The sequence below is a fragment of the Bos mutus genome, chromosome 15 (assembly GCF_027580195.1).
Source record: "Bos mutus isolate GX-2022 chromosome 15, NWIPB_WYAK_1.1, whole genome shotgun sequence".
In the NCBI taxonomy this organism is placed as follows: domain Eukaryota; kingdom Metazoa; phylum Chordata; class Mammalia; order Artiodactyla; family Bovidae; genus Bos; species Bos mutus.
The window spans coordinates 7,500,081-7,520,004 of NC_091631.1; the positions used below are offsets into that span (position 1 = coordinate 7,500,081).

Here is a 19,924-nt window from a genome sequence, read left to right on the forward strand (position 1 = left end):
ACCCCCATCCCACGCCAGCTCCAAAACCTGACTCTTGGCTTCCTGCCAGGAAGGAAAAGATCAGCCCCACCAAGCCTGGCCACGCTGTTCCTTCAGGGGCTGATGAGGCCAACAGATGTGGCCCTTCCTTGCTTTTCTCTAAAGCCCAAGCAGTGAGACCAGAGGGCCTTCAGCATGAAGAAGGGGCCGCTCTGACAAAGGGTGCAGCTTGGGGAAGAGCAGACCCTTCAAATCTTGCAACCTCCCCACCAGGCCTGATGCAGCCAAAGACTCAAGCTGAGGTTGAACCATAGCCTCTGATCTTTCCCTGCCCATGACTCCCTTTCCTATGTTTTTTGCAGGCTGCTTGGGCCCCATGCAAACCCTGCTTCCTCCTAACCCTGGGAGCTAAGGCTCACACACTCAGATTCACAGTGCTAGGAAGGCCTTTGACGTCACCTATTTGAGTCTTTATTTCTACGATGAAGTGACCGAGAAACAGAGAGGACCGTGGGCCCCCCTATTCTGGGGGGTGTATGTGTACAGAGCAGGAGGAGGGTTGGTTAGAGCCATCAGTACTTCCCAACCTGTTTCACATCATGACACGTGTGGAGAAGTGCACATGTTTGTTCAGCACCCTGAGGTGGACAAATAGGACTGAGCCAGAGCTCTGCTCCCAGGGGCTGAGGAGATAACCAGCCATTTGGGAACATCACTTGGGAGATGCTAATTTAAAGGGATCAGTTCAGTCCAGTCGCTCAGTCGTGTCTAATTCTTTGCAGCCCCATGGACTGCAGCACACCAGCCTTCCCTGTCCATCACCAACTCCCAGAACTTGCTCAGACTCATGTCCATTGAGTCGGTGATGCCATCCAACCATCTTTAGGAGTATATGAGAGGATGTCCAGGAGCCCCAGAGTCTAGGGGCCCTAACAAGAAGACCCAGATTCCCAAGTGGGTGCTCAGGGTGTCAACCAGCTTCTGAGGACCCTTACCCAGCCCCAGGTATGGAGGCAGAGCAATAAATCAGTTAACAGTATGAACTCTGAATTGAGAGAGACTTAAATTCCAATTCCATTTCACAGTGACATGTAACCTTTGGCAATCTGCCTACCCACCCTGAACCTCACCGTCCTTGTCTATAAAATGGGGATATCAAAGCTTGTTCAGGAGGATGGTGGAATCAACTCGCCAAACCCTAGGAAGCAAGCATAGCAGAGGCAGAAGTCTCTGGGAAGAGGTCATGTTAGGCAGAGTCCCCTCCTCACATGGCAGGAGGAGGGTATGCATAAAGATTGTCCCTTGAGATGTGGGGCGCAAAGAGATTCCTACAAACTGCCTCTGGAAAGTTACCATCCATCACCCAAGAACTTGAAACAGATCCCAGGCAGAGGGAGGGCTGATGAAACGAATATCTATGAAAGCATCCTCACGTGAGCGGTGCTTCACTGATCTCATCTCCTTTAACCCCACAACCCCCTGCCACGTGCGGAGCATGGCTTTTGTTCTCTAAGCGGGGTGTCTGGGGCTCGGGAAGGCAGTGGCGCCTTCTCCAGTCACGTGGAGGACAGTGGCCCAGCTGCACTGTGTCCCAGACCCTCCAACTCTGGAGTCCAATGTCCTACCTGCTTTGTGACACTGCTCCCCCCTGCCAAGTCTTCTCATATGGGGTCACAAAAGCCCAACATCAAAGCCCATGGAATCAGAGTATCCAGGAGCCGGGCCAGGTGTCTGCAGGTCTGACAAACACACAGGTGCTGTGGGACTCTCACCTTATACCCGGCAACTGTGGCAGCCATGGGTGCAGAGGGCCAGGGGAACCTCCAGGACATGAGTAAACCCAGGACTAATCCTCAGAGGCGACCTCAAAGAGGGCAGCAAACCTCCTCCTCCCAGAACAAGAGGGGACTTCCAGAATGGCTCATGGGGACTTCCCCAGTGTTCCAGAGTTTAAGAATCCGCCTGACAATGCAGGGAACATTGGTCGATCCCTGGTCCAGGAAGATTCCCCAGGCTCTGGGGTAATTAAGTCCATGTACCACAACTCCTGAGTCTGCTTGTCTTAGAACCTGTGCTCTGCAGCGAGAGAAACCACCCGTATGAGAAGCCTGAGCACCACAACCAGATAAAGTCCACATACAGCAGTGAAGACCCAGGATAGCCAAAACAAAAAGAAAGAACGTTCATGGGTCAGAAAGCCTGAGCGGCTGCCCTCCCAGAGGGCCCCCAAGTGGCCCTGTCTGTTAGGTTTCCGTCCTGAGTCCATGCAGTCCATTGAACCCCCAACTCTGGTGGCCCCAGACTGGACACAGGAAATGAACGGGTGAAACCTACCCTGCCCTCGGGGAGTGCTCAGTCTGGAGAGGGGACAGACAGGAAAGTGAGCAACTGGACACTAGCAATGTCCCCCAGGATTCAAGAATCACAAAAGCCAGCGCCCTTGCGGTTACTAACTGCCAGAGACTGTGCTCAGTCCTGCACATGGCTCCGTGTATCCTTGCAACGACCCTATGGGGCAAGCACTGCTTTTGACCCCCTTTTACAGTTGAGGAAACTGAGACTCAGGGTGGCAAAGGGACTTGCCCATGGTTTACACAGACCACAGGGCTGGGAATTGAACCCCGAAGCCTGACCAGAGGCCCTGAGCATAACCTACTACCTGCAGAAAAAATGTGATTCATGATACAAAACTAAAGTAACCTCGCCTAGGCCCAACCTACGTTGACTGGGTTTCACAGCCCAGCCTCTGAAGCCAGGCAATTGCAGACATTCCGCCAAGGCGCCAGGCCCCAGCTTGCAAACCCTACCCACCCAGGGGCCTGGGCAGCTGGGGGCAGGTGCCTAAAGAGGGGTTAACCTCTGAGTCAGGGCTGCGGAAATGGAGACTGGGTGCTGGGTGTGGGCCCTCAGCAAGGTGATTAGGGAGAAGGAGGGGAAACTCTAATCAGGGACCTCACATAGCAGCAGCCACGGCACACACACCCCCCGCCCTGGGCTCAGGAAGGAAGAGATGGGGCCACTGTGACGCCACCTCCTCCAAGCAGCCTCCCCAGAACATTCTCCTACACAGACGCACACAGGGCACTATCTGGCAGCCCTGATCATCTCAGCCTGAGTAGTTGGGGTGGGCATCGGGCAGATAGAGGTTCAAACCTTGGCTCTGCCCACCCCTCAGTGTCACTTAACTTTTCTGAGCCTCAGTTTCCTCATCTGAAAAGTGAACTAACACTTCCTACTTCCCAAGCTGTAGTTCTCAGCACCTTCCTAGGCCTAAGAGCTATCCTGGCCTTGGGGATATCTGATGGACAGAGAGACACAGAGAGAGGTGAGTGAGACACAGGAATGGCAAAAGAGCTGCACACACAGGTATAGGGGCGCTGTCTCTCATGAGTCCTGGGGGGAAACGCAGAAAAGATGGGGAAGGAAGGAGGGTAGGGGCAGGTCTGTGACTCTAAGAATATGAAGGAGGGGGCGGGATGGAGCGGGGTCTTCCACCCCACTCAGCGAGGGGAAGAGGGGCCAGGGCAGGGCCTCTGGGCCCTCCCTGCTCTGTCCTGCAGCCCTTCCTCCTCAGCGTCTCTTCCTATCTGCATCTGTCCGTCTGTCTTTCTGGGGCTTCCTCCAACCTTCCCCTCTTCCTATTTCTTTGAGACCAGATCTCAAGTCTCTCTTCTCACATCCCGAGGGCCTCTGAACACCCAGAGTGTCCGGGGCACTCACCCCAGACTCCAGCACAGACAGTCCTCCCCATGGCGGGCATGGGCTCCAGGGAGGAACAGCCCAGGGGACCCATTTCCACAGTCAGCTGCAGGGGTCCAGGCCCCCCGAGGCTGGGGGGAAGGGCTGTACCTCCACACAGCGGGCAGAACCCAGCCCCCAGTTCCCAGGCAGGGCAGTGGGCATGTAACTGGCCCAGACATGCGGCAGCTGGGGCGGGAAAACGGGTCACGGGGGAGACCAGCTCAGCCTGCAGGGGCTCCCTACCCAGGGTCCCCGGGACTGCAGAGGGGCAGGGCCGGGACAGCTCCCCTACGCTGGGCTCGGCCAGGGTGGCCCCTCAGCCCCTGCTAGGCCCCCCAGAGATGCCCTGGCTTCAGAGGCACAGGAGACTGGCGGGGATGCTGGTGGCAGGGGAGGTAAAAAGAGAGGCGGAGAGAGGGAGACAGGCCAGGATAAGGAAAGAGAGAGAGAATGACAGGCGGAGAAGGGCCTCCAGGGCAGCCAGGGCTCCGGGCTCCAGACCTCAGGCCCTGTGGTCTCCATGCAAGAGCCCAGGCGGCCCTGAGGCGACCCCTGACCAGGACTGAGGGCCTTACTGGTCCAGGCAGGACACCACCATAGGAGCCAGCTCAGCTCTGCCCCCTGACCACCCCTGCCCTCACCTGCCTCTGTAGCCGAGAGCCCTGCCTCCCCCTGTGGCCTCACGGATGGACCAGCCAGCACCACCCTTCTCCCACCAGCTTCAACCAAGGCCCATTCCCTCCTCAGCCCGTTCTTCTCAGCCTCAGCCTCCCCCAGATTCAGGGAGTGCCAAGCAGTGCCTGGACAAGCACCCCCTCTTCCTACACACACACACCCCACAGAGACACACACACAGAAACACACATACACAGACAGAGGCACACACACACACAGAGAAATATACGCACACATAGAAACACATGCATACACACACAGACACACACAGAGACACACACAGAAACAAACACACACACACACAGAGACACAGGCCCACACACACACACACACACACACAGACACACAGAGACATACACACAGAGACACAAGCCCACACACACACAGATACACACATAAAGACACAGGCGCACACACACACATGCTCATTCCTGAGGAGCCTGGGTCTTTATCACCAGATAGGTGCTAGAGTTGCTCCCAGGCCTAAAGGAGCTGAAGCCGGATGAGGGACTTGACCCCAGGCAGCAGCACCTAAGCCACCAAAATGAGCACCCAGGTCCCAAACAGCCCCCTGGAACCTCCCCAGCTCGGGCCCTGGGGAGGAGAGACGAAAGCCCAGGCAGCCCCACACTCTCATTCCTCGTCCATCACCCTGAGCCGCCCTGCCTCAGCCATGGGGGTAGTCCCTCTGCTAGCCCCTAAAGCAGGGAACCTGCCACCCTGGCCCTGGAGATCTAGGGCTCTGCCACCCTCACCTTCTCACAACCCACTTCTCACTCCTGACTCCAGGGGCACGCCTGCAGCAAAATGCAGCCAAGATAAGAACGGCCACTGAGGGCTGGGGAATGGGGCTGGGGAGACAGGTCATGAGGCCCCCACTGCGGGCTTTGAAAAGTTCCCTCCCCTGTCTAGGATAACCACAGTTCACTCCTACCTCACAGGGAGGAGACAGGCTTGGAGAATAAAAATGCTCTCTCACAATCAAGGGAAGTATGGCGATTATTATCACCGTGAGAAGGTTCCGGGCCACATGGAGTTGGGAGGAGCAGGGTATACAGACAGACAGACAGATAAAGTGGAAAGGAAAGGGGCTTGCTGCTAGGATCTCTGCCCCCTGTGAGCCCCAGGGACCAGGCATGGGGTTCCGAGAGTTCTCAGCACAGGGACCCTCCTTCCGTCAGGTGGTGCTTCGGGCCTGGGCCGGCTCTCCAGGCTGCACAGGAAGAAAGGAGCCCGGAGGGCTGGCAAGCCCGGACACCAGGCCCAGAGCCAGGAACACAGCAGCCTGGTGAGCCTCCAGGGGGCCAGAAGGAACGGGGACTGTTTGTGTTGCAGGAGGAAAGTGGACATGGAAATGAACTGTGACCGGCCAGACTCCAGGCTCCTGGGAGAGAGAACACAGCGCTTCAGGTCACCTGAATTCCCACCCCTACTCCTCCAGCTCTCCCAGGAGGCCCCGTGTGACCCTAGGAACACAGGTCACAGGCGTGTGCCCCTTCCACAGGCCTGGAAACTGAGGCTCAGGAGGCCCCGTGCCCAGGGCCACAACGTGGGGCTGGCAGAGCCTGTTGGGAGCTGATTCTGTCTGTCTGCCCAATCATCCCGTTATCTGCCTAGAACACCCCCAACCTGAGCAGATAGAGTTCAGGCCTGACACCAAGGCCCAACCAGACACCCAGCCCCTGGCCCAGGCGGTGGAAGAGGAATGAAACCCAAGCTGAGTGCAGGGAAAGGGGAGTGGCCAGCGTTTCCCGAGAGCCTCAGGGGTCGGTGTTTTATCCATTGCATCTCACGCCAGCCTCACAGTGACTGGTGAGGAAGATGGGGTTCTAATTTTCAGAAAGAAGCCGGTGGTCAGAGAGGAGAAGTGACTTGCTCATGGTCTGAGGCTGACCATAAGTAGCTCAGCTGTCCCCAGCCCACACAGACCCCCGGGGGCTCGGGGCCACAGCAGCCAGTCACTGCCCTCCTTGCCACCTTGGAGCACTAACTAATCCTGTGAGCCAGCTCACCTGCAGGACAGAACCTGAGACCGCTGAGCTGGCTTGGCCACAGGGAAGAAGGTGGTTGGAGTTGGGTCTGGAGGGAATGAAGAAGACCCAGATCAGGAGAGGCGGAGCTGAAGGCATTCAGGCAGAAAAAGAGGGCAGGGGAGCTGAGTCCTGAGATCTGGAAAATTCTGCATGGTATATCTGGAGGGCAGGTACAGTCCTCAGGGGGACCAGGGGTTGAAGTGGGAGGAGGACCTTGGCCAGACCACCCTCTGTCCACCAGGGACCTCACATGCCTGGGCCTGGGGAGGAACTGGTAACAAGGGCAGCCTGGACCACCCTATCTTCCTTCTCCATGGTTCCCAGCCCAGAGCAAGGATCTCTGGCCAGCCTTCCTGGAGTTCTGGGCCCCTGGCACCCAAGAGCCAACAGCCCAACTAAGAGCCCTGGGACCCCCAATCCTGAGCTGAGAACAGGAGCCCAGAGTTCTCCCTTCTTACTTAGGAGGCAGCTGGATGCTGGACCAGGCTCAAGATGGGAAGCAAAGACAACATGGGTTCAAGTCCTAGCTCGAGCCCTCCTTAGCTGTAGGATGCTGGGCCTCTCACTTACAGCCTCTGTCATGATCTGTGAAGTGGGCCCAGTAATCGCCACCCCCTGCCTATTTCATAAGGGGCTGGGAGGCTTGCAGGAGTAAGCACACGAGAAGATGTCCACTGCTAAAAGCTATAAAGCATAAGGTATCATTATGAGAAATGAAGACTTGGGTGCCCCAAGGCCGAGGGTGACTTGCCATGGTCACACAGCCAGGAGGCAACTGAGCATGATTTGAAGTACGGCTCCTGGTGGCTGGGCCAGAGTCCTCCCACTGCAAGATCCCGAGTCCCCGGGGAGCCCTGTCGCTTGGGCTGACCTTCTTTGCATGGGTGGTGGGAGGGGCACAGGCTATGTCCCCCACACCCCAGCTCCTTCCAGGACCTGCTACCACTCCAGACCAGGGGGCCCAACCTTGGGGTTTAGAAATGAAAGCCCGGCTCTGCTGCCTTCAGCTGTGACCTTGGACAAGTCATTCCAGCCTTGGGAGCTTCAGTTTCCCCATCTGTAAACGGGGGTGTGTGTGTGTGTGATGATAACCTCTACTGGGGGGAGGGGGCTGGTGGGAGGATGACCAGACATCACAGCTGCAAAGTGTCCAGGGCCAGGCTTGGCACACATCAGATGGGCTCTCTCCCTTTCCTCTGCTGTGCCTGCCAGACAGCGCCTGGGCTCAACCAGAGAAAAGTTGCCAGCCTCCCAGAAAAGCGGCCCAGACCATAACTGGGAACATAAACTGGCTGGGGGACACGAGATCTCGGCAGGAGCACACATTACTGGACAGTCAGTGGGGGTGAGATGTGGAGCAAGACGCTGGCTCAGAGGTGATGTGGGGGAACCTGGCTTCCCGTACCCTCACATGGAGTCAGTCCCCAGGGCAGGCACAGGGCTCAGGGACTGCATCTCTGCTCCTGCACGACCCCTGCACAGGGGAAGCCCAGAGACAGCACGTGCATTTTTGAGGGGGTGGGTATTCGGGAGGAGCATGGAAAGGTGACCACGTCAGCGGTCCTATATTAGAGCTCCTGGTGGCTCTCCTTGGACGTATGAGGTCACCTGTCAGAGCCTCAGTTTTCCTTTCCATAAAGTGGGAATGGTGGTGATTATCTTCTCCTCTTGCACACGGTTATATAATAGTGCATCCTGGAGAAGGGTGATGAGCTGGGGGCAGGGACAAGCTGAGTTCAGATCTCACACCAACCTTTGTTAAAGAAGCCAAGGTTCCTACCGGCAGCAACCCCAGAAGCTGAAATTCACTGCAGAGCCTCCTCTGCCCTAACCCACTACTCCATTGTTCTCAGACTGGGATCCCACACCAAGAACAGCAGCACGTCCTGGGAACATGTTAGCGACACACATTCCTAGGCTGCACCCAAGACAGACGGAACCAGAAACTGTACGATCTGCATTTTAACAAACCATCCAGGAGACTCTGATGTATGTCAGGGTTTGAGAACCATTGCAACACCCCATGACCTGCCTCCTATTCCAGAGAAACTTCCTCCCACGGACTCATCTCCCATTCCCTGGCTCCCAGCAGGCTGTTGGGAAGGAGTCACCATGGAGAGAGGTCATTAAATAGTAAAGATCCCATAATTAGTTAATGACATGCCAGGCTCCCCGACAGGAAGGTCAAAAGTCAGACTGCAGTCGTAGAGGAAAAGCTCCTTCATATCTGTCTTCCTCTTTGTCTCTGACTGACTGTTCCACATGCATGCCCCAAGAGCCTGCCTGCTTCCCTCCATGAACCTGCTCGGCACCGAGGGACAGACGGTGCCTTCCCCTCAGGAGGTGGCGGTTTAGTCGCTAAGTTGTGTCCGACTCCTGCAACCCCATGGATTGAAGCCTGCCAGGCTCCTCTGTCCATGGGATTCTCCAGGCAGGAATACTGGAGTGGGTTGCCATTTCCTTCTCCAGGGGATTTTCCCGACGCAGGGATCGAACCGGGGTCTCCTGCATTGCAGGTGGATTCTTTATCGACTGAGCTACGAGGGAAGCCTCTCCTCAGGAGACCTGGAGCTAAATGTAGGGGAGGGGGGGACATACACTCTGGTACGTATCACAGAGAGGGGTTTCCCTGAGAATCTGGTCCTCAGACCTTGAGTTTAAAAATCATCTGACAGGAAAGCCACTTTGAAGAATTCAGCCTGTGAAGATCACTCAAGTTGAGAACCAGACATATGGACAAGGTGGTCACTATGGCAATGTGGGCACGAATGAAAAATTCAGAACGGCCTAAATGTGCAACGGCAGGGGCACGTTTAACTGGGTCACGGCAGACCCATGTGGTGCGATGCTAGGGACCTGGGAACCACGCTGTGGAAGAATATTGAATAACATGGAAAAATCCTGCTTCTATAGTGTTACCCTGAAAGCATCAGCACAGGAAGTGGTTCATATGTGAGACTCCAATCTTGTGTGCGTGTGTGTGTGTGTGTGTGTGAACACCAAACCCTTCTCGGGACTTATCTCTGAGCAGTTATTTCCTCCTCTGCATCTGTTCTTCACCCTCAAACTTTTTCCACAAAACTATTTCTTCAGTAATTAGAAAGTGTTTTTTTTTTTTTAAGGGCCCATTAGTTCAGGCAGAGATGAAGGTTTTTTTTTTTTTAATTGACCGAAATGGATTGGGACTGACATACACACACTACTATATATAAAATAGATAACTAACAAGAACCTGCTGTGTAGCAGGGGAGCTCTACTCAATACTCTGTAATGACCTGTATGGGAAAAGAATCTAAAAAGAATGGGTATTTGATTATATATACAATGGATTCACTTTGCTGTACATCAGAAATTAACACTGTAAATCAACAACACTCCAATAAAAATTAGTAAAAATAAACAACAACAAAAAAGTTGATAGAAGTGTCTCTTTCCTACATCAGAACCATTGACCTGAGGGCAGAGGGGGAGGGTGCTGTAAGGGAGGCTTGGTTACCGCCCTCCACGCACACACTCAGGGAGTAGTCACACTCTGCATGGCCCCCAAGTGGCCCCCACGACCACGATCAGGACCAACAGGTGGAAGGGAGGATAGGTTTGTTCAAATTCTACACGGTATTTTTTAAGAGTCTGGTCCATCTGGAGATGAAAGACAGTGAGTTCTCCAAGCCTTGAGGTGTGCGAGCAAAGGCTGAATGTTGTCCAAGGGATCAGACGGGGCAGATAGGTTGACTCAGGGAGCTATAATGCTGCTCACAGGACAGCATTATATGATCTTGTGAATTTAGTCACAAGCCCCCAGCTTTGCCCTCGCTCTCTGCCAAAAGCACATGCGGGTGGAGGCTGGTATCGGAGAGTCTCATGCAAGACTGAGCCCATAGAGGCCCAAGGCCCTCCTGACCCCAGATTTCCAAACAGCCCCAGAACAGTCCCTCACTCCAGATCAGGGGACCTCGGTCTTTGGGGAAGAAGGACTCTGTTATTTCCCCAAAGGGGAGGCAGGGGCAGCCTTCATTCATCAGTATCACCCTCTTCATCCTCTGGCTTGAGTGGAGGGCGTGCTCTGTGCTGGGCCCACCACTGTTTGACCCAGAACTATGATCTCATTTAATCCTTACCGAAAGTCATGAGAGAAGGGATCAGAGGGGCATCGGAGAGCCTCCAACATGGCCTCCTGCGGCTGTGAGTTCAGAGAGGCCAGGAGTCAGGCCACGGAGGCCTCTCTGCCTAGGTGCCCGACAGTGACCCAGGGCCTGGCAACCCACTCACTTGCGGCGAGATCTCAGACAAAGCAGTCATATCCACCCCCACTGAGTTTCTATCTCCTTTATGCATAAGGACGTCTCACCGTGTCCCATTGCAACAGCATTCTCATATTCCATCTCCTAAGACAGTGTGTGGGAGAGTGATTTTCCAGCCTCAGTAGTAGAATTACTCATTGCTAACATTATCGTCAGCAATGTCAAATGAACATTAATCAGTGTTTGCCTACCAGGTATCATTAGAAGCGCCCTGTAGGTATGAGGCGGAACACATATTCTTCTCTCCACCTGTTTCCCTAAACACCCGTGCTGGCTGAACACCTGAGGCCTGGCTCCACCCACTTCTTCGCTTCTTGCCAGGACCCCCAGCAGAAGCTTGTCTGATTGGTTCTTCTGGGAGATGTACTCAGTACGCTCAGTGGGGGTCTCCCCTTCTCAGTGAACCAGGCTGTCTGCTGGAAGCATTCCATCTGGGCTACTCCCCTGCACACTACCAGCTCTTGCGGAGAGGCTGGCTCCTGTTCAGAGCCGCCTGTGACCGGACGTGTAACTCTGCCAGTTCCAGGGAAGAGTGAGCCAGCCCTCCAGGCACAGATCTAAAGCCACGTTTTCCTGCCTTCCTTTGCAGCTCCATCTTTGTCAACTGCGCTTTTCACTTGGTTCCAAATTCAGAAGGAGAGGGCTTCCCTCTAAACTTAAAGTGTGAAGCTCCTGTAACCTTCACAGCACCCCTCTGAATTGTTTGTTATTATTATCATTCCTATTTGACAAGTGAGGAAAGTCAGCCCTCTGGAGTGAAAGACTTTTGAGATGCTTTCTCAACACCAGGCAGCACTCGGGGCGCGTCCACCACGACGCAGGCTGGAGTGGCTCCCATATATGTCTGACTCTTGGCTTCCTCCACAGACACTCCCTCAGTCTTTTGAGGCTTGACAAATTGACATTCATTTCAAACCAACACCCCACCCCCTTTTGAAATAAATATGATTTATTAACAACAACAAAACCCTCAATGTGATCCCCAAGTTCACATAATGCATTTCTGTTTAAATATGTATAGTACGTTTTTTGATAGCTTTATCGTGTCTGTTCTTTCTTTCTTGAGCATAAAAATAATGTGGGTTTATTGCAGAAGATTCAGAAAATGGCGAAAAGTTTTTTTAAAAGCCTGTAATTTGATCGAGATAATCCCATTATTATGTTGTATATAAATGTATTCATCTGCTTTTTAGCCTTGTTGAATGCAGTCATGGGGGTGGGGGGGCACTCGGTCATTCTGTTTCTGAGGTGTCTCTATGACACTGTGGGGACCTGCCCACCTCCAGTGACTATTTCGGGGCAGAAGAACAGGGTGGGCACCCACAAGCCCTTTCTCTAAATAAAACCCTGCAGCTCCCCACTGTGATATCGCATGGGCTTCTCTTACAAAAGCCAAGTGCAGCCAAATACACGAAAATAAGAGTTTTGCAGCCAGAGAAGGGCTATCTCTTGCCCAAGGTCATATGGTGAGTAAAGGATGAGCTGGGATCAGAACCCAGGTCTCCAGATTCCCAGACTCAAGCCTTTCACCAAAGACTGCCCCCAAAGACTGAAATTCTGCTCCCTATGAGTTTACCAGGTGGCCCAGTAGTAAAGGATCCACTTGCCTAGGCAGGAGACACAAGAGATGCAGGTTCAATCCCTGGGTCAGGAAGATTCCCCAGAGTAGGACACGGCAACTCACTCCAGTATCCTTGCCTGGAAAATTCCATGGACAGAGGAGCCTAGTGGGCTACGGCGACTGAGCGCAAGCTCATTAATAATAGCAACACTACCCAAAACTACCGGCACATATTAATACAAAGCACTCACTGTGTGCCAGGTACGTATCACACAGGCTTCACACCCATTGATTCGTATCATTCTCAAACAACCCTATGAGAGACATACTCTAACTGTCTACATTTTAGACGCTGAAACGGATGGGCAGAGGGGTTAAGACCCTTAGGGTGTGCCTAAGGTCACACCCAGCAGGTAAATAACAGAAGCAGAAATGATAGTCCGATTTCAGAGTCCACAACGTTGCCTATGTTTCCTTCTCCACTGTCCTGGGCCAAGGCCAGCTGGACCTCCGGCAGGCTTCTGGAGCATTTACTGCATGAGAAGCAAGAGAACTGGCCTAGGGGACCAGCCCCCTGGACCAGTTCACGCTGTCACTTCACAGCGGAGCCAGCAACCGAACCAGGCTTCCTAACGCTCCGTTTCCAGCACTTCATCCACTTTCCTGCACGGGTCCTATGGGCCCAGGTCTGGAATCCTCAGTAACTCCCATCCTGAATCACCCCTCAACACAGCAGGGAAAGTCAGGGGTGGGGCCCAGAGAAAGGCAAAGAAAGAAGCCAGGAAAGAAGCCAGAGGAGCGAGCGGACAGGCCTTCCAGAGCTCCTCACTGGGTGGTCTCCAGGGATGATGTTGGGGGGAGTGGGGTTGGGAGGGCATCTTCCCATCCCCCAGCCCTGTGCCTGCGCCTCATGGGACAGGGCACCTGGCACAGATAACTGCTGACTTGAAGGTGGCTTTTCTGGCTGAGTCAGGGTTCACTAAAGGCCAGAGATGTCCCCACCAGGCTGGGGCTGGAGGAAGTTGGGCTCTTCCCGTCTCAGGAGGGGAAAGGCCAGGCCTCACACGGGAAGCCGAAACCCGGGCTGAAGCAATCCAGCCGCCCTGTTCCCACCTCCCTGGACCCCAGTTCCAGGCCCAGGGTGGGCAGTCCTGAAGGGCAAGGCAGGGGCGTGAGACCCCCGCGTCCCGGCCCCAGTCACGGAGGATCTGGCTCAAACTGGGTCCCACTGGGCCACCCTGAGGAGAATCACTCACTCGTTCCAACTCTATTTCCTGAGTGCCCGCTGTGGGCCAGGCTTTGTGCCTGGAGTCGGGACACAGAGATGGACGGGGCCATCCCTGACTGGGAGGGTTCCCAGGGATACTCCGTGTGCCACCAAACAGCAGCCGGGAGGCAAGGGCTCCGTGTTGTCAAGCACAGAGGGAAGAAGGGAAGGGAAAGGAAGGGTTTCGAAGGAAGTCTGCCACTGACGTTCAGACCCACTTCTCCTCAGGAAGCTTAAAGTCACTCTGGGGAAACCCAGGGACCCCCAGGAAGGACACCACGCAGGTGGAAATGACTAGTGTCTTGGGGCACCCACACGAACGCTGGCGAGGGGCAGAGGGCCTGTACGGAAGGCTGGGGCTCTGGGGGATGTTTCTGGGGGCCTGAGGAGCAGCCTGGTACAGCCTGGAAAACTGGCCAGATGTAGAAAATAAGGACCATGGCAGCTCTCATTGAGGGAGGGTTCACCATGTGCAGGCAGAAAATTGCTAAGCGCTCCACAGGCAGTTTTTTTGTTTTATCCTCATGTCACCCTATGAAGTATTAAGCATTATTATCCCCAGTGCGCAGATTCAGAAACTGAGGCTCAGAAAGGGTCACCTAGCTAGGGATGGGCAGGGCCAAAACGTCAGCTCCAGTTCTTCACCACCATGCTGGTCTATATTCCTAATCTGTGTGGACAGGCAGAAAGAAGCGAGGGTGCTTCAGGTAAGAAGTAGGCAAGGCTAGGAAGTGGGATCGATTACCGTGTGTTTGAGAGGAGTTGCCCAGTTCCACTTTGTACGGACCTTGTGTTTTGTGTGTGGGTGTGTGTGTGTGTGCACACACACACTCACATGTACCCTACTTTGCAAGTGTCCGGTGTTACAGAACTTCCTGAGAGCCAAGTAAAGAATAAGTCATTAGCAGAGCAGGGAAGGACAGACAGCCCAAAGAGGAGAAGGAACTTCTGAAAAGTCACACAGAGGAACCAGGACGAAGTCTAAGGCGCAGACTGCAGGCCTCTTCCCTCCCCTCAACTGCCTCTCCAGGTCAGCCCAGAGTGAATCTGCTGCTCACAGGAAACCCACGGTGTCAGGGGAAACCCGGGGATGAGTCAGGAACCAGGCAGCCCTCAGACACCAAGTGGGCCCGTCACAGAGGCCCTGGGCCTGCGGTCCGCCTCCTCCGAGGCAGTGTCAGGGGGTGAGGGAAAGAGGGAAGCCAGCGTAGCAGGACACTCAGCCCATGTTTACCTCTGGGCTTCCCTTCCTGGCTCCTCAGACCCAGGCCTACGGGAGGGGAAGCCGGTGGGCAGGACAATTCCTGCTGAGATTAAACCAGCGCCCCCCACCCCCACCCCGGCCCTGGCCCTGGCCTGCCCTAGAGAGGGGCCGAGGCTCTTCCCTCCTGCCTGCCTCTCACACAGCCAACTCCTGACCATTTGCTGCCCCCTGAGTTCACCGTGGGGTGGAGGAAGTGGGTTTAAAGATTTGGAGCCAGGGGTCAAGGCCAAGCCCAACCACGGGCCCCAGCGGGCCCCAGATGCTACAGCTCAGAAAGAACGCCTGGGGCTTGGGGCTGCCGCCCTCTGCGCCAGGAGGGGCTGTCTGGCTCTCAGAGGGGGACAGGGGCTGCGTCCCCAGGGTTGGGGGGTGAGAAGGTGGGAAGAGCTTCCAGGCAGTGGTTCAAAACTCTGAGGCCTCAATAGAGAGGGGACTGCCCCACACTGCCGAAACTTCAAAGGAGCCCTGGAGGAACCAAAAAAAATCCCCCCACCATGTGAGAAATGTGTGTTCCCACTGGCTAACCTTTCCTCCCGGGCCCTCTGGGCTGGACGAGGAGGGGAGGGGCTGCAGGCACTTCTTCCCAACCACCCAGCTCTCCAGCCCCAGCCCCCTGACGACTGGCTCCTGTTCCCTCCACTGGCCCAGACACCTGTCCTGCATAGGCAAACACAGAGCCTTCTTGGGCGACTCCCTCTCTATCACTCTGTAGCACTCACCACCCTCCCCAGCGCCCGTACCCACCCAACCCAGCCACCTTCCTGAGTGTCTGCCATACTCTTCGGTCTAGGCTGGGTGGGGGATAGAAAGACACGGAGGGCAGATTAGACACTGGGACACTCGCTCTCCCCGCCCCCAACAGCGCCTCCCCCCAGCCCCAGCCCCAGACCTCCCCAAAGCCCCTGTGGGCCCTCCTTCCCCATCACTACCGCCATTGGCTCATTCTCCCTTGACCGCTGGGTCCCGAACCCCAGCACATCTGGCAGACTGTCCATCCTAAAGTGCCACTCTGACGAGGTCACTCCCCTGCTCGGAAACCTTCAGCAGCCCTCAAGGTCTATAAGGCAAATCCAAACATTTCATCTTGGCATTCAAAGTCCTCCACGAGTTGATGCAACCTACCATTCTCCCTTCCCATTCCTGCCGAGTCTCAACTCTTCAGCCAGACTGATCAATCAAGCAGTTTCTTCAAAATTCCCTGACCCCTCTTCCCTTTTCCATCAAATCTGAACCCTGGTCTTGGTGGTCAAAAAAGGAGGCACAGTGGTACTGAAGCTGTGCTTATAGTATCTGCTGTATAGCATGGGGGCTACTTTCAAACAAGGTTGAAAAAAATTTCCCCTGAACACGGTGACGCCCTTACCTTCCTCTAGGCATCTGTCTCTACCCAAAACACTGCCTTAGCTGTGGATGCTGAAACCTTCGAAATGCTTAAGGCCCACCCAAGAGTCCACTTGCTCCAGAAACTTTCCTGAAGATCCCTTTGACTCTTCGTCTATCTCCTATCAGAGTCCCCTTGCCTAAGTTCCTTACCAGATTGTAAGCAACTAAGGATGGGGTCAGCGTGTCATCATCCGTCAGTCATCACAGGGGGCGGAGGGGTGGCGGGAGGACTTTCCACTAGATGTTTACTAAGCACCATTGGAAAGGAACATCTCTTCCCTGTGCCCCACACAGGCAACACCTATGACCCCTCTCCCTCCCCACCATACCAAACTCTTAATCTTATGCCACTCAAAAGCTTAGAGAGGGAGTCTGGGGCCCCAAGTTGATCTAAGCCCAAGCAGGACTTGGAATCGCAGGCAGAAAGTCCTGTTCAAGTCTCGACAACTCCAGGAAGCCCCTTCACCCCCTGCCCTGGTTTCTCTAGTGTCTCACCTCTCTTGGGCACCACTCCTCCCATACCTCCACGTGCTGTCCCCTCCACATATTCATAGTACAGCCCTCAATCAAACTCTGTCCCATGGTGGTTTAAGTTGTGTCCAACTCTTGTGGCCTCATGGACTGTAGCCTGTAAGGCTCCTCTGTCCATGAGATTCTCCAGGCTGCAATACTGCAGTGGGCTGCCAGTTCCTTCTCCAGTAGCGCTTTCCAGCTGGTTCCAAAGTATAGGGCTCCTCTTGCCAGGAGATGCAAGGAGTCAGTCACCTTCAGTGCCCAACCCTGATCAAACAGATAAGAGGTGCACACACTGCCCCTCACCTCCACCCTGAGCCCAGCATGCAATGGGAGAGCTGGATTCTGGCCACCAGAGCACTTCCATATCCATGACATCGCATCTGGCCTTGAGCTCTGGGTGTGAGTTATCTTCTCCAGCAGAGGCATGGTGGGGGTAGGGACCCTACTGGGAGCAACTCAAAATGAGTGCAGAACCCGAAGGCTATCACCTAGCTCCATCTGATATATAATAGATGTTAAGTAAACATCTGGGGGGTTATTTAGCCAGATACCTAACGACTGGAAGAGTATTACCCAAAACTCAGCTAGGCTTTGGTCTAGATGACACCTCCCCCCAACCCCAAAATGGACAAAGTATTGCTGGTGGCAGGTGGCGAGTTTTGGCTCTCACAAGGTCAGGAGGAGCTTCAGCCAGCCCTCCAAAAACAGTCTCATTCCCAGGCAGGAAGCCAGTCTATCACCTGCCCATCCACATCAGAGCAGCTGTCACACAGGGAGGGCTCACTGGGTGCCTGGCGCCTTGCTAAGCACTGTATACACATTATTGTATTATGTCCTCCCTACCAGGTGGCTCAGTGGTAAAGAATCCGCCTGCCAGTGCAGGAGTTGCAAGTTCAATTCCTGGGTCGTCGGGAAGATCCCCTGGAGAAGGAAATGGCAACCCATTCCAGTATTCTTGCCTGGGAAATTCCATGGACAGAGGAGCCTGGCAGGCTACAGTCCACAGGGTCACAAAAGAGAGGGACACAACTTAGCAGCTAAACAACAGCCACCATCACTACCATTGATTATCATCACTATGCCCATTTTACAAATGAGGAAACTGAAGCATGAAAAGTGACCGGAACCCAAATCAACGTGGTCCCAACTCCCTGACCACCGAACTAGTTACTATGGCCCAACACAGAACACCCACCGCCACCAGGGACAGAAACCTCCAGCCCAAGAAGGAACTTGGCATGCAGCAAGAGCCCCAGGCTCTGGGCTTGATTTTGGGCCGAACGTTTGGTGGGGTTTTCCCTTGTCTTCCCCACTTACCCAGATAAGAATTTGTCCCCTGGCTTCTGCCAGGGGCCTCCCAAGCCTGCTCACCTGGAAAAGCCCTGGGGCGGGGGGCAGGTGGCAAAGTCCCGCTGAGTTTCCCATCCCACGTCTTACTGGGCTCTCAGAGGTGTGGGGAAGGGGAGGCTGAGACTTCCCTGACTTGGGTCTCCACGCCCCCTCCGCCCCCCAGCTTTCCCAGGCCTGTGAGTTCAAGTCCCATCGGAGGAACGAGTGAGACCCTTAAAGCAATGCGCTCAAGCTCGCAGAGGGTTCGCTTTCCTCACTCTGAGGGGAAACAGACTGTAGTCTGGATGACGCGATCTGAAATACCTGTTGCAGTCCGCTCTCACTTGCCGGCCTCACCTTCCGAGGGTTCCCAGCGAGAAAGGGCAGTGGAAGCACGGAGTCCACCTGGGTCCAGCCCCTCCTTGTACTGGAACCCGAGAGGTCCAAAGCCGGCTAATCGGGGGTCGAGGGGGAAGCGCCTGGGGTCACACAGATGGTGCGCGGCGGAGCCGGAGAACTGGGAGGGGGGGTGGCGGTCAGGACTTGGGAACTTAAGCTCCTTCTCAATCAACCACCAGCTTGCCTTCGCGGCCAGACCTGTCACTTGTTCCGAGAAAGCTGCCCCGAGCGGGTTCTGGAAAATGGGGGCGAAGACTAACCTTGCTCGTGGTTTGCCGGAGGGCCTCCCCCACCCACTTCTCACCTGCCGCCTCTGCTCTTTTTTTTTTTTTTTTTTGCTCGGAGGTGCAAGCTCAAGAGTCGCCCGCTTGCGCCCCAGTCCTCCGCGTCCGACTGCGCAGCGCCGGGTTCAGTCGCTGGATCGTCCGTCCCCCTCCCGGCGGTCTTCAGAGAACTCAACGGCCTCGGCCTGGCCCCGCCCCATCCAGAGGGCACGCCCCTCGGCCTTCGGACTGGGCCCAAGTCCCGCCCCCAGCCCCGCTCCCAGGCTCTGCCGGAACGTGGCTGGCCTCCCAGCCCAACCCGGCTCCGCTCGCCTCGGCCTTCCCCCTGCCTCGGGCCCTGTGGCGAGTGGAGCTGTGCCCCTTGCCCCGCCCCGCTTACGGCTCCCCCCAAAAACACTCTTGGTCGGCTCCGCCCCCACGGTCACTCTGGGGATGGGGCCCTCCCTAGGCCTACCCCACCCCACCTCCAGCCCCCGGGTCTTGCCTGGATAAAAAGCTCTCTCTGGCCCAGGCCCCGAGCTCCAGCCCGGGCTGGGTGGGAAGCGCCACCCGCGCCCCACCACCCCCCGTCTCAGTGCTACCTAACGGTCCCGCCCCCTCCTCAGCCTTCCTCAACATTCCCAGGCTCCTCCCAGGCCGCTGGAAGGTCCTCCCAGCATCCCCGCCTCTGCCTCCCTCAGCTCCGGGGCTATATCGCCCCGCCACCAGCCCTCCTAGGAAGAGGCCACTCCCTAGGAACGCCCCTTCCCTCGCTTCACCGCCTGTCTAATCCTGCCCTGCCTTGGGAACCCTACCCCGGGCAGGCAAGCCTCCGGGGGAAGAGGGGGGTGCCCACATTGGCATTCCAGGGCGGGTGTATCCGGGTGCAACGGGGGAACGGCGGCGTGGGAGCGGCTTGCGTTCCAAGTCCGGGCCTCTATCAAGACGTAGCTTGGACCCAGGCACTATTTGAAAATACTAACAGCCACCACGGATTGAACTCTATCGGCCAGGCTCTATGCCAAACTCTGGCTTAAGAAGAGTACTTTACAAGGACTGGCCGTTGAATTCACAGGACTCTGGCCAAATGTTGCGTCCGTTTTACCGATGAGCAGCCTGAGGCTTAGAGAAGGGAAGTCAGGGGCCTCCTGAGTCTCACACGGGTGGTGAGCCAGACCCAGCCCCAGGGCCGTGAATCATAAGGCTTGATGCT

The 19,924-nt window shown here is 55.5% G+C and overlaps 1 protein-coding gene and 1 non-coding gene across 5 annotated transcripts in view; one reads left to right on the forward strand and one right to left on the reverse strand.

Moving 5' to 3' along the window:
* The window catches only part of CD82 (CD82 molecule), a 56,047-nt gene extending 36,777 nt beyond the window's left edge, over positions 1-19,270 (reverse strand). Inside the window, exon 1 of one of the 4 annotated variants that reach the window (XM_070383519.1) lies at positions 19,217-19,270. The gene's annotated coding sequence lies outside the window, so the exon portion shown is untranslated. The other 3 variants (XM_070383516.1, XM_070383518.1, XM_070383517.1) reach the window with 3 other exon arrangements.
* LOC138991072 (small nucleolar RNA SNORA61) lies at positions 16,024-16,146 on the forward strand. The gene has a single exon (XR_011467117.1). It is a non-coding gene; the product is annotated as a small nucleolar RNA SNORA61 (small nucleolar RNA).
* Positions 19,271-19,924: the final 654 nt, after the last annotated feature.